Genomic DNA, 15,976 nt, shown 5'->3' on the forward strand with positions numbered 1-15,976 from the left:
CGCAGCCAGCACCGCCAGGAGTAGTGCGCAAAAAAATTTGTCAGCAGCAATCCAGCCACCACATCACGACAGCCACGCAACACAGAACGAGCCACGCTGAAACGTCCCGGACAATAAGCAGAAGGGTGAGGCTAGGGTGGAACGTTCGTTTACACCAGGCGTAGAAGCGAAGTAAAGCGCGAGGCAGCTTCCTGGCGTTCAGCCTTGACTGTCCGCGCGGGCTGAGCAGAAATCCCAGTGGGACCATCTGGGACAGAGCAAGGGACAGGCGGCGGTGTGTCGAAAGGAGTGATCCTGGAGAGCGCAGCTTCTGTTCACCCTAGTCTGAGAACGGTGGCGCTTCCATAAGCCCGTACGGATGATTCCCCTCAAGAGTCCGAGTCGTCACGAGCAGTCACCGAGTCGACGCGTCAGGGACGAGCAGCGAGCGAGCATCTTCAGGGAGCCGCAAGGATCTTCAGGGAGCTACAGGACTGATCGGTCACGTTTATATAAATTTGGTGGGACGAACACAAAATCTACTGAGCTATCCGAACGAATCTCGTAGCGAGCAGACTACAAAAATCAGTTCGTTACAGAACTATCAATTTTTTTTATGACATAGCCATTACTTCAAGGGCAAGTAAGCCCCCTTTGACTAAATCCATAGTAATACAGCGTTTTACGGTCCTAGCCTCCAAATTTCGGGAACAAACTATAATCGATGAACCGCGAATTCCTCAAAACTTACATGATGAAATAACGCTGCGGTCTGCCATCGTTCTCTTGCAATTGATTTTCAAAGTTAAGTTTTTATCAAAAGAATATATAAGGAAAGTAGGCCTTCCTATGATTTTCTCGGGTTGATGAACTAAACATTCTGAAAGATTCGAAAAAGATTTGTCTGTTTCGTATGTATTTCGGTGTCACGCTCAACAGTTGCGATTAAAATATCTTTGATGAACATCGATTTCTTAAGAATTCACATGATAACGGATGACCAATCTACTCGTATGTATAACTGACAAGACGAGTCTCAATAAATCGCGGTCCAAGGGAAAAAAATTTTTTTTTACAGGGTTCGGCGAATCTGGAGAAAATTGCTTTCGTGAAATATTAGGCCGAAGATTCGGTATTTTGAAGAGTGTAATGTTTATTGTTACAGGTTCAAGCCATAAATATAGACATACAGCTGTTTTTGGCTGGCTTTTGAAACTTATTGTTGGGACGAGGGGCGACTTGATAGTGAAAAATTGAGTTCCAGGAAAGTGTTCGCAAGTCCGCGCAGAAATATAATCGAAAACACGGTAAAACTTGTTGGGGTATAACGCAACCTTCCGGCCAACCGACCGAGGGGCGCTTCGGTGTGTCGTACTACAGATGATAAGCGCGTAGAAAAATAAAGATATACATAGTTCGGGGAAATACTGTAGGATCGAATTCTGTGCTAGAAAATGTAAAATTAATCATTTTAAGAGAGGCGTAGAAATAGATTTTGAGATAATAATATTTATATTCTTGATCACCATCACTAGCCAAGTCGATCTAGACATGTCCGTCTGTCACTATGATTTCTTAAACTATAGGAGCTAGAGAATTGAGATTTCATATTTCGACTTATTATTTTCGTACGCAGCGCATGTTTGTAACACTTACACGCCCACGCCCACTCTGATACCCACAAACCGCCCAAAACTCTGGCTCCTATAGTATCGATTGATTTTAAAAAATGTCACGCACACTATATCGCCCACAAGCAGCTCGCAACAACTTATATGTATTCGTTTCGTCAACACATCGATTGACCTAAAATAAGTTTGCCACACCCACTCTAACGCCTATAACGCTTAAGTCTGTCAGCGACCCATATATTTAAGCCGCGAGTAAACGGCGCTATTTAACTTCGCATTGCTGCTTGTGTATCTCCATCTCCCTTTTGCTCCGTAATAAATACAAGGAATACAATGTTTTTTTTGCATTATGAGCAGGGCATATGTTCTCTAAATAGTTCACCGATTCTCAGTATTATAAACAGGTATAGTCTAAATAAATATATTATAGATTGAGGAAAAATGTTGGCACTAATAATTAAGGAATTCCTAAATTTCTGTAAATATACCCGAAATTTATTAAAACACCACCAAAAACAACAAGTCGAGAGATCTTAACGCTCGCACTTTTAACATACAGCAGTTCTGAACTTTTCTAAGTTGTATCACTCGTTAGCTCCCAAATTGACAAGCACACGCCAAACAGTTAATTTTTGGAGCAGTGATAACATTGAATTGATGATTTATCCAAAGTAAAGTCGTGACTTGCTACCCAATTACATAAAATACTATAGACCCTGTTCCAGTTATCACTTCTGAAAGATTGACACGGATTCGAATTTCCCAGACCTGTTTCAAAACTCACTTCCGAAAGAACTGCACGGAATCGAATTTCCCTCTGTTGTTACTTTGTTAGCTTCCAAAAATTCTGTGTCGGATTTAAATCCGACGGCGTGAACATTAAAAGTACCTCGTAATTGCTTTATGTGGAAATGATATTCTTATCATGTTTGTCGTTGTTTAATGTTCATAATAGCATCTTTACAATTTAAGTTATTATTATTTAATTAAATATTTTTTGGTTGCACCTAAAAACCCGGTATCTTATAATAGATACAATTTTGCAATTCCGCCGCCACTGTTCTGAAATCCGCTCGGACTTGCCTAAAACGGGAAAGAAGAAAGTATTTTGTAGAGATGAGATCTAATCATTCTTAATTTTGTTCGTTGTACTTTGGTAAGAAAGATTATTTATCCGAGATATCTAAACAAATGTTTTTGTTTAAAATACCACTTAATTTAAAGTTTTTATTGTGACAAAAGTATACGGCAGGGATATTTTAAGACCTCTTTTTCTTATTTTTTATTTCAGTCTTATTTTTACAAATATATTGCAATTTGTATTTATGCCAACTATTGTTTGTTTATAGGATTTTATGCATTTAATGTATGCAAAATTAATGCGCATAGATAAAAACTAACAGCGGGGCAAAATTGAATCGGCCCTTTGGCTGAAAAACGTAGGCCAAGCTAAGTCTTTTGTCAAGAGACTGTCGCTGCATTTCCACAACAAAATGACCACGAAATAAGGGAAATGCTATTATGTTTAAGGGGAAACCCGACAGTGTTAACGAACTTACTTCCGAGTGGAAACTGGAACAGGCTCGTGTATCACATTTCGATGCATGTCATCCTAATTCTTCTCATTTATGACACACAACCTTTAGCTCTTTAACGTGTTTTTACGTGTGATTCTTGTTGAATGATTTTCAGGCGTGTTCCAGTTTCCACTCGGAAGTGAGTTTGTTAACATTGTCGGATTTTGCTTTAACAAAAATAAATTTCCCTTAATTGTTAAGGACGTTTTATAAAATTTCCCTTTGGTCCCAAACAAAACAACTTACTGACATGATTGCCTTTTGAGCAGAGCCTAATTATTGATTTAGTTTTGGCCCGCTGTAGTTATTAATGAAAAGGCATTACTTCTGAAGAAGCAAATAGCCACAAAGTCTTGTTTGCACATATTTATACCCGTTACTCGTAGAGTAAAAGGGTATACACGATTCGTAGGAAAGTATTTAACAGGCAAAAGGAAGCGTTTCCGAGTATATATATTCTTGATCAGGATCACTAGCCGAGTAGATCTAGCCATGTCCGTCTGTCCGTATGAACGCTGAGACCTCGGAAACTATAAGAGCTACAATACTGGGATTAGGCATGCAGATTCCTGAGATTCCTGCGCAGCGCAAGTTTGCTTCAGCAGGGTGCCACGCCCACTCTAACGCCCACGAATGCCTAAAACTGTGGCTCCTACAGTTTTTATGCTAGAACAAAAACTGCAACTGAAATGTATTGTTATCATCAATACCTATCGGTTGCCCCACAAAAAAGGTTTTCACGCCCACTCTAACGCCCATAACGTCTACCGCACACATACCCATATAATGAGATCACGGGGAGGTGGTGGCATATCTCCATTTCCTTTTTGTCCACTTAGCTGAGTAACGGGTGTCTGATAGTCGAGGTACTTGACTATAGCGTTCTTCCTTGTTTTTCCTTGCATACGGCACCCTCGCTGTGTCTTCGAAGTCTCCACTCTCTCATATAAATTGCCAACAAAGAAATAGCAAACATGATCTAAGGAGGATAAAAACCTTGTTTAGGAGAACATTTGATTAGACCTGAATCAACGTTATTTATAGATCCTCTAAGGCCCGGTTTTGGGAGTTCCAAGAATGACACCGCGCGGGGATGTTTTAAAATTCTGAAGATTCTGTGAAAATTAGTGTAGTTGATCTCCAGCTATTAAAAAGCTTCCTCAACGTAATGGTTGTCGCTGCACCAGGCCATGAGGTCAATATGAATTTATTTTAAAAACTCGCTCATAAATACTTTGTACACTTGCATCCGTGGTATGACAGTACAATGATACAAACATTTTTAATTCACGAAGCTGAATATATTTTAAATGCCTTGTTTTCAAAAGGTCAACTCACAGAAGATTCCCAAAGAGATGGGAATAAGGACTTTAGAAAGTATAAAAAAGTTATTGGAGAAAAATGGATAGAGTGGAGAGCAACCTTGACACTCTGATAAAATTATATTATTATTATTATTATTTATTGTTTAGGTTTCCTAACGCTACAAGTTCTAAAAAAAAAAATTATAAATTACTGCGCTAGTCACAACTGGTAAACATATTTAAATTTGGACAAAATTGGTTCTTAAATCTAATGACATACATTGTTACATTAATTGTTGAACATTTAGAATGCCAAATAAAGTTAAATCGAAATTAAAAAACTGAGGAAAAGGTTTTGGGGATAGGTCGCAATGTAAAGATAGGATATGATACCTTATATCAGACTAGAACTGCTATTTTTCAGGTGTGAGAGAAGTTTTGTCTTAAATAGTGTTGCGCTCCTAGTTTCTTTTATATAGTTGGGAAGCTAGTTCCACGTTTTAATCGCATTTATAAAAAATGGTCTATTTGAAAGCAGAAACCTGTGTCGGATGCAGATAATGTTCTTTGTTTCTGTAGATCTGGAGAATTTTCATTTTTTTAAATAAGTATGATGGCTCTCTGGTGTATATAAATTTGTGTAAAAAGATTATTGTTCTACTTTTCATATAATCTGCCAAGCTTATATCAAATATCTTGCAAATTGAGTTACATGGTCAGATCTATGCAAATTAAATATAAAACGCGCAATACTATTGTATGCTATTTTCAGCCCATTCATTTACTTTTGCAAGCTCTATTCTACAAGTATCTAAACACTCACTATTTCTGTTTAAGGGACGACTAACATACATTTGAACATCATCAGCATATAAATGTACATTAAATGTCGACAGCATAGACGGAAGATCATTTATATATAGTGTGAATAATAGTGGTCCAAGAACCGAACCCTGGGGTACACCACGCTTCAGATAGGCAAACAAGGAACAAATATTTGACGACACAACATATTGGCGCCGATTTTTAAGATACGAACACAAAAGGTTGACGGCAGTATTGGAGAAGAATTACAAATTTTTTAGTTTTGAGCACAGGATTTCATGATTTACTGTGTCGAACGCTTTGCAGTAGTCCAGCAATAGTAAGAAGGTGACATACGAGTTGTCCTTCTGTTGACGAATATCTTCAGTTATTTTTAAGATGGCTGAAGTGCAGCTACGATTTTTTCTAAATCCAGATTGATGGTCATTTAAGAGGCTATTGACAGATATAAAATTATTTACTTGTGATGCGACTATATTTTCAAACACCTTCCAGAGGTACGGAAGAAAAGATATCGGCCGGTATTCCTTGTTTGCTTTAGGTATTAGGATAATTTTGGCGGTTTTCCAGCAATCCGGGAACGTAGACGTAGTAAGAGCCGTGTTAAATGTGTATGTAGGGTAAGGGATAAGTATAGGAAGTATAATTTTTATAAAACTAGGATGAATATCGTCAGGTCCAATTGCGTTAGACTTAATTTTAAGAATATTATCTAAATCATCTCATTGGTCAACGCACATAAATCTAAACCTAGTATCACAGATGTTTTCAGGTACTGAGTTCAGGTACGTGTTGGTTGTGACCTTAGGAACTTGGTATTCTGCTAATTTTAGGTTCAGTTCATCTTTGTCAACATCTAGTTCCTGTGATGTCTTTTGTTTACTTATCCCTAGGGCTTTAATCTGTTTCCATGTTTGACTCGAATAGGTCGAGTTTCTAAATCAGAGTTCAGAATCAGAATTGCAGAGCCGATTAGTTTGGTAACCGTTTTTCTCAGAGATACAAACATGCTGTGGTGTTGCGGTGTTTTGTATCTTTTCCACTTCTGGTATGTTCAATTCGTTTTATAATTGCCACTTGTTTATTATTGGTAAGCCATGTTTTTTTGGACGGTCGCAAAAACTTTCGTATAAGATGCTAATATTAAGTTGAAAAAGGTTAAGTTGACGATCAACTGTTGGAAGACTGTAAGTATTGTTCCATACACACTGGTGAAATGCTACGTTCAACAGTATATAATTAATATTCTTAAAATCACGATAAGATATTGTATGGTCCGTGTAGTTAAGGTCAAAGTTATAGGTCGGGTATATAAGGTCATGTTTTAAAAAGGACGGAACGATTAGCGTATCATACAAACATATTTTATTAACATCACTCACAAAAATCAAATCAAATGTTACGTGTTCTGCTGAAGTGAGTTGGAAATGAAAGATTTACTGGGTTCAGACCTAGCGATTCCATGTTGCTGGTAAGGTGAGATTCCCCCAGAATATCACTATTAAAATCGCCTGCAAGGATTACATCAGTGAAGTTTACTGTAATGTCTGTCAGAGTATTGATTAGATCATCATAATTTGTGTTGCAATGCGGTAGCCAATTAACAGATTTTTCTCCATAATCGGGTTTTGTATTTAAGAAATATATATATTGTGTTGGCAAATAATTTAGATTTTAAATTTTTTCTTTACATATATAGGAACTCATCCCCCATGACTAACACGATCAGAACGGTACACATTATATCCATCACACGATATTAGCACATCAAATAGACTCTGAACAAACCATGTCTCAGACACGCATATAACATCAATTTCCGAATTTACAAACATGTACCTAAACTCATAAATTTTCTTTGGCAGGTATATGACAAATCTTGAGACCAGGTCTCTGCTTTGCCAGAATGCACAGAAGGGCACGACTATTGGCTGTTGAATTATTCAGGTTTTCTTCCATTGTGAATAGTTATAAATTTCAAAATAAAAAAACAAGGACACTCCAGACAAAAAATTAGGCAAACTACTAAATAACATTATTAAAGTCACGGATTATAACTTAAAATTATTGTTTTCACCAATAAATTTTCAGTTATAGGGGAAAGTGGGGTAAGGATAAATAACGGGCAAGAAAAGTATGTGGCTGTACTGGCTGAGTATCTGATAGTCGGGGTACTCGACTATAGCGTTCTTCCTTGTTTATATTGCAGTCAGATAAAATGCAGTGTTGATAAGTTCCGGATAGAATAGTGCTGAAAATCGGTGGAAAAATCAGAAATCAAAAGTTAGTTTATAAAAATTTTCTTGCACGTTTTGGCAAGTAACGAATTGGGGAGGCAACAGTGGTTGAGCAAAAGCCGCAGCACCCGCTATTTAAGAAACAATGCTGACACATTTAACCTTCCCGATCGGCCGTTAGTTAGCCTATATTACAAATTGCAAAAATTGGAATCTAAAAATGTAAGCTTTGCAGATTTTTACAATATTACCGGGTCGACAAGGAACTATTCACATTTCTTGAAGGAGAAGTTGGACTCTACCTAGAACACCTCTTTATTTCCCATACTACCCAGGTTGCGTCAGTTCTTCAGTCCCTAGCAGTCGAGGTGGCGAAGGGTCATAATGTGAATATAGGAAGGGGCACTTTTTCAAAAATTTTGCACAAAGTGGTGGGAGCGTTGGAGTACATGTGCTCTCAATACATTTTTACCCAACAAACGCCGATCGAGATAGATCAATCTAAGACGTACTTTTTTCGTCAAATTGGTTTTCCAAATGTCATAGCATGTGTAGATGTGACACACGCTTAAATTATAAAGCCAGTTAAAGAGTCATCTTTATATTTGAATCGCAAAGGCTTCAGCATAAATGCTATGGTGGTCAGCTTGTATAATGCAACTTTTCAAGTTTGTCTATGACACTAGCTACCCGTATTTCTATTAGGTATGCAACTATGATATGGTGATACTATCCATTGATGCCACATAGCCAGAATCATGGCATTATTCCTTTATTTGGAACAACAGTCGCACAAGGGAATTTTCTTTTAAGAACTAGTAATTTCTTTGTACTATCAGGTTCAGGATATGCTTTAGAACTTTTTGTGCTAACTCCTTATCGTAGTCCACAAAATAAAAGTTTTCAGCATGTATACAATGTAAAGTACGCAGCGGCTCGAAATATTGTTGAGAGGACAATTGGTCTACTAAAAATTAGATTCCGATGCTTTCAGGGAACACTACAATATGATCCTCAATTTGTATGTAAAAAGTCTATTACTTCTTTTCCAGAATCTCTTGGAGAACTTCTATTTTTTTGCTTCTATCTCCTCCATTTTCTGATGGTGGCGTGACATTTCTTCATTTTGGGCATACATAGTATTGTTAAATTTTTCTAGCGACTTCACCACGCTCTGCATTAAATTGTTTTGCGTGGCGCAAGCCTCCTCCAAATTAATTAAATTAAATTCAAGGTCGCTTAAGAGTTCGTTGCCACGTTGGACTGGATCTAGATGAATGCATTCCACGATCCACCCCTTCAGGATCCTCCCCTTTCTGAATTGCAGAAAGGCCAAAGACTTTAGCGAACTCGATGCCTTCGCCCACACTGAATATTCCGCAGAATATGGCAACAGAACCACCTCTGGTAGCTAAAGATTCCCCCTGTTGTGCGCTACATTTTTCTTAACGGCGTTTTTGTAGTCTCACCATGCCTACGTAAAATGAATTAAGGGTTTCAAATATGTGTTAATATTAGGATTTATTAAATACCCAACTTTTTTCCTGCCGGAAATATTTTTCAATGGTGGTCCAGCCGCTCTTAACTCGTCGGCCGTTAGCCCATTTGGCATCAACGAGCACTGTATCCCCTTTCACAAAGCCCCTACCAATGTCCTCGTTTCTACGCATAAATTCAAGAAAAATTTCGTCCTGAACTCCATTTTTGTGCTTCCGCCTGATAAGATTTTTCTTACCTAAGCTTAAGGAATGTTTCATACATGTTGTACGTAAAGTATTGTATTGGGTCAGCTGTTTTGGTAGTTTTTGAAAAGCAAACAGTGTTTCAAACTGCTCGAGCAAACAGAGTTGTTACAGTCGTTACTTATTTCCGTAATGTGACAAACCTGCCACATTTTGTGTGAAGTGAAAACTGGAACAGGGCCGATTGTGTTTGTGGGTATACAAAGGTTGACGAATTGGTAGAACAAACGCAGACTTAAGCCAAATATGAGACATTTTTTCTGAGCGGTACTCAAACTGTGTTAAGGATTCGGTTTGGTGTTTGGGGTTTCTTTAAAATGCGTTATATTTTATTGGAAGGTATTTTCCCTTTCATTTAAATTTTTTACTTTGGTTTGGTGTTGATTACTTGCTCACTACTTTCTTTTTTTATCCGTTCATGCGAAAAGTCTATGACTCCTTACCCATATCATATCTTTATTCAATATCATACAGGGCATGCTGCATGTTTCGACCGACAGGCCTTATTTTCCCCACAGCCTTGAAACTACGTTCTTGGGCTTTCCCACCGTCCTGCTCCACAATGTTGCACAAGGTAGCATTGTAAGTAGCACCCTCGCAAATAGTCATGGATCTGCTTTCTAGAGGACAACAATCTTCGCAGGGGGCACAGTAAGTTGTTTTGCTTAACACCAGACTATGTTCAGTATCATCCAGTCCCTGGGACGTCAAGTCCTTTAGATCTTTGAGTCGGCTGTCACTTTCACTGGAGGAAGCAGAGGCTACCTGGCGCAGTCCAAACTGAATCTTGGCATAGTGGGAAGATATTTTGAAAAGCGCCCTTTGCAGTAGCTCTACATCGTCCTCAAGCTGGTCAAACACCGGCTAATTGTGCGGCCACCAGAGTCAAGCTCAGTGTATAGTCGCTCCTTTCCATGCAACGCTATTGAATTCATACTTAAACTGCAGATCGTCTGCCCGGATTCAATCATCATTCTCTATATTTTTAATAATTCTCATATTATCTATAGGTTTCCATTTCCATAAAGTAATATTTTAAATAAAAAGGTCAATGATTTTCGAAATTGACATTTACAGTACAACTCAAACTGAAGCTAAGGCTGCTTGTAGAAGGAACTACCAAGCTTTTTAATGATGAAGCGGGTGCATGCAATAACAAAAGGCGAGTAAACGTCTTTTGACTGAATCCATAATAATACTGTATTTTACGATCCGAACCTCCAACTTCCGAGAACAAAGGATAACCCATCGAACGCGAATTCCTCAAGATGTACATGAAGAAATAAGGCTGCAGTCTGGCAGGTTTTCTTGAAATTAGGCATTTCTAGGATGTCAATCATAGAAACGTTCTGAAAAGATCAAAAAAGTCACGCCCCACACTTGCTTGACATAGCCATTTGAGGTGCGAACGTTAAAAACCTTTTTTTCAAAGGGACGGTCGACTGTGCCTTCAATTCATTTTTCTCCCTTTGAATATTCACGAGTGTAGACCATTTGATTAGGGATGTACTTTGTGACTGCGAATTTGAACATCTGAACAAAATGCTCTGCTAATCCGTTGAATGCCGGATGGAACGGTGCTGTGTTTTATTCCATGTTGTTTGCAGAATTCCTAAAAGGCGTCAGCCGTAAGCTGCGGACCGTTATCGCTGACCATGGCTCTTGGGTATCCTTCGATGGCGAAAATCGATGATAGTGCAGCGATCGTGTTGGCGGTTGTACTGGACAACATTTGAACGACGAATGGAAACTGCGAGAAGGTGTCTACACAGATAAGCCACATTGAGCCAAATACTTTTCCGGCGAAGTCGATATGAATTCGATCCCATGCTGTTGTTGCTGCAGGTCAACGTTAGTACTCTTTCGGAGGAGTAGGATTTTTGCTCTTGCAGATGCTGCATGACTGAACCAGGTTTTTAATGTCTTCGTCAATTGTAGGCCACTAAACATGTTGTCTAGCTAACTGAGATCGACTGCTGTGCTGCAGACCCCGGATCGCCAGAGAGAGTTACACTAGCGGCTACCGTGGGTTGTCTATCGACCGCGATCTTTTTACGCTTAGGAGAATCGGGCTCAGATAGCATACGGCTAGTGAGCTGCGACTCAAGCGCCACAAGCAGATCCGTATTTTTACGGCTGTTCCGGATTAATTCCGTAACAGTGCTTTTTGTAAGCCACCTTATAGAGAGTGCCTGGGTTTCATAAGCAATGCATTCATCACAATAGTAGCGCAAGCCACTTCTCATGTCGATTGCATCGCGTACCAGGCCCGAATAGCCAAGGCATTTTGCATGAAAAATATTCTCACACGAATGGCACGGAATGCTCTGTTGTCCAGCCGAAATTAACGACTTGCATTTCTTTAAATTGCAGACAGCCATTATCGCGATATTCCGAACCACAGTGCCAAGAGAATAAAGCTACGCAAGTAAAAGAGAGAGTTAGAGAGCGGGAGAGAATGAGCGGGAGTAAGTAAGCTGGGGGAGCGTAAGTTTTAGATGTTCCAAAAACAAAGTTATAAGCGGGAGTGCGGGAGAGCGGGTAACTACCGTTTAGACACTTACCGCTCCAAACAGCGTTTGGAAGAAAAGAAGAAGGCAATTAGAAAAAAACTATAACAACAAACACTGCACAGAGATTAGACGTGCAAGCTAATTTTGTTAATTTAAACACAAAACAATCACTATGCACTCGCGAAGCGAACGGATGTTGTTAGGGACATAAAAAGTTATATAGACGTATGAAAATATGAATTAAACCCCGATGGTTTATGGACAAAAAGAACAAAAATTCGGAGCGCAAGACAAAAACACGACCGTTCACTGAAAGTTCTATGTGATATCGTTGCGAAGGGTTTCTGAATTGATCGGCGTTGACAGTTCTATTAAAGTGTGACAAGCTTCTTCTTCTCTGTCGAAAGCCGGATCCGTGCCCACAGGAAGTCGCGATAGAGCATCTGCGATGCCAGGAGCAGATGTGGATCGATATTGAATATCAAAATTATAGGCCATGAGAAAGATGGCCCAGAGCTGTAGCCTGTTTGACGTCATCAGAGAAAGATGAAAAAAAAATCGCTTGTGATCCGTTATGAGGGTGAACTTTCGGCCATACAAATATTGGTGGAAACGTTTCACTCTGAATATGATAATAAGTTTCTCTTATTGGATTTGGCTATATTTTACCTGATGTTTATCAAGCGTTTTGGATGCGAAAACAATAGGGTCTCCTTGCCATCTGGTTTGATGTGCGAAAGGACTACACCGATGCCAAAAGATGATGCATCCGTTGCCAGAACTAATTTTATATTTTCATTGAAATGAGTTAGCTGATATGGAACTTCAGAGCTGTAAATGGTTTCTGTTGTTGCGGACCAAAAAAGAATGCGACATTTTTCCTACGAGGCTGGTTCAAAGGAGCTGCCAACTGAGAATAGTATGGTATAAAGTTGCAATAGTAATTAACTTTACCCATGAACGCTTCCAATTGTTGCAAATTAGAAAGCGGACGGAACAGTTTAACAGCCTCCAAGCCCGAATTGTCTGGATAAATCCCTTGTGCGCTGATCCTTTGCCCTAAATACTCGATTTCATCTTTGATTTAATACCGTTCTCCAGTAGAATGCTGAGAACTTGGTCGAAACGCTTTAAAAGTTGTGCACTTGTAGGTGCTGAGATGATGATGTCATCTAAGTAGTTACCACGTCCTTCTACTCCCTTTAGAAGTTGCTCTAAATATCGTTGGAAGATCGCTGGAGCATTGGCAGCGCCTCTCTTGTCGGTAGTGGGTATTGCTCGACGTCGATTTGTGCGTTGACTGTTTGCTTAAAATCGCCATAGATGCGAGTAGCGCCACCTGGTTTTGGTGCAAGAACAATTGGGGATGCCCAATTGCTGAACTTGATCGGTTTCCAAATTCCTGCTTGTGTAAGTCTGTCTGCTTCAGCTTTGAATTTGTCCATCTGTGCGAATGGAATTTGACGGCTTTTTAAAAATTTTGGGCGTTGCTGACGACTTTAAATTCTTTAATGACACCCATGACTGGTTCAAACACCTCATTATACTTACTGCATAGGTCACTCAATTCGTTGTTGTGCACCTAGTTAATGTTTGATACTTGCATGATCTCAAACCCAAAAATGTTGAATAAATCCATGCCGAAAAGATTGGTGGAAGCTTCAACGTTTGCAACAATTAATACAACTTGCCAGATTTTTTTTTTAAATGTTAGCAGAGCAATTATATAGAATGGAGGAATACAAAAACAGATGTGAGCTACAAAATTGACAATATTTAACCCCTTTGTTGCCATGCAAACAAATACCGCAACATAACCTTAATAATATTTTTGACTTCAATTCTTTGAGCATCTTATCTGATAAGGGCCAGCATAGTCTACCCCAGTATTTAAAAACGTATGGGCCATAGTTACTCTATGCTTTGGTAAATTTTTCATAATTTGTTTTGCGTAACTTGTCTACCTCAGAAATTGTTTTAAGCTGTTCCTCAATCCGAATATTTTCTTTGAATATAATTTCGCATCAAATTAATTCCGCCGTGTAACGTTTCTCTGTGTGAATTTTTAATAATTAACGAAGTTAAATGACACTTATCTAGAATTATCGGATGTTTTGTATGAAATTCGGCGATAGAGCTCTGTAATCTTCCCCTACTCTTAATAGTCCGTCTTTATCTAAAATTGGAATCAATCCTAATATTTTGTTTTTAACTCCAATATCTTTTTGGTGCTTTGAGCAAAAAATATCTCTGAATTTAAATAAATTTCTAGTTGTATCTTAATTATTATTACGCATGCTAACTTTATTTCATTTGCTGTTGGATAAGCGGTAAGTGGTTTTTAAAAATGTTATTTCAATAAATCTTAGGGGATATGCATCTACTCTTTCCAATTTTCGTATGCATGAGTACAGTGAGAAAGCACAGAATTCACGGGTTCGTAGTGGGTTTATTGCGGTTGTATTATTACAAACGACTTGGTAGCTCGGATGGCCTTGATATCGTAATTTTTGGCCTTCGGATTCTCCGACGGTCCTGGTTGTCTCGATGACCCCTCGCCTCGTTGACTCTGTGCTTCAGTACAGTAGTTCCCTGAAGATCCTTGAAGCTCCCTGAATATGCTCGGTCTCTGCTCATGCCTGACGCGTTGATTCGGCGACTGCTTATAGCGACTCGGTCTCTCGAGGGGGTCAGCCGTGCTAGCTTAGGGAAGCGTCACCGTTCTCAGACTAGGGTGAACCGATGATGCGCTCTCCAGGATCACTTCTTTCGACACACCGCCGCCTGTCCCTTGCTCTGTCCAGGATGGTCCCATTGGGGTTTCTGCTCAGCCCGCGCGGACAGTCAAGGCTAAACGCCAGGAAGCTGCCCCGCGCTTCACTTCGCTTCTACGCCTAGTGTAAACGAACGTTCCACCCTATCTTCATCCTTTTGCTTATTGTCCGGGACGTTTCCGCGTGGCTCGATCTGTCTTGCGTGGCAGTCTTGATGTGGTGGCTGGCTTGCTGCTGACAATGTCCTGCGCACTGTTCCTGGCTGTGCCGGCTGCGTGGCTGGACGTAGAGTGGCTTCTGGTACTCGGGATTTCGGACATACGCCGATCCGGGACTTCACGAGTATAAACCTAATCAATGTCATTACTATCATTTTTCCCAAAACCTCTCTAAACCTCGTACTTTCATAGTAGTAGCTACAATTAACTTTCTGCCTATTGATTTTGTACAACCGGAAACAATTTATCCGAATTCAGTGTACTCCATCCTTTACGATATAGGGATATTAAACTACTCCTATAATAATATCTACCCTACTTGGTTTATTAAAGTGAGCGTCCGCCAACGTATATTTCATCCACTTTGACTTGTCAACGTCTAATGTTTTGATCGGTAAAGTCATCATTAGTTTTGAAAGAATGATAGATTCAATATTCAGGGGATTTTTTGTATTGTCGCGCATTTTTATGCATAAATTAACATTATGCTTAGAAGTATAAGTGTCTGAAGAGGACACTCCACTAACCTCGGTGATAATTCTTCTGATATAATAGTGCATTGCGATCCACTATCAAATAATGTCCTTAGGTTTTTATAGCCACCTTTATTTGATTTATCAAATATCAAAATAATATAAGTTATTTGATTTTATCAATGCCGTACCTAGAAATGCTTGTTCCTTAGTATCGCAAGGGTTTACTTTTTCCATTTTTTCATTCCTCTAAACTTATAACAATTTGTTACTTTCCTTAAAACTGGTATTTACCACGTTTTTAAAAGCTTTCTTTTCATCATTTAGTGATGAGCTAAGAGAACTAACACATTGTTCTAAAAACACCATTATTTCCTTTCCTTAGTTTTTTTAAAGTGCGTTTCATATAGTTGAAGCGCTTCTCTTTTGAATTTTCGGATAATAATGTGAGCGAAGATCACATCAACATCCTCATTTAAATTCGATTTTGTCTTTATTAAATGAATTGATTCATTTATTGAGTCGACTTGATTTTATTTGTTTTTCTGAATCAGTGCCTAGAATGGGCGAATCGATCAAACGATTCAGCTGATCAGAGAATATTTTTCTCTTATTTTTATACCGCTTTGTTAATAGTTCCCAAGCGGCATTATAATTTTCGGCAGAACCTGTCAGCAACTGAGCATCCATACTCCTTACCTCG

The sequence above is a fragment of the Drosophila suzukii genome, chromosome 3, assembly GCF_043229965.1.
Source record: "Drosophila suzukii chromosome 3, CBGP_Dsuzu_IsoJpt1.0, whole genome shotgun sequence".
Classification (NCBI taxonomy): Eukaryota; Metazoa; Arthropoda; class Insecta; order Diptera; family Drosophilidae; genus Drosophila; species Drosophila suzukii.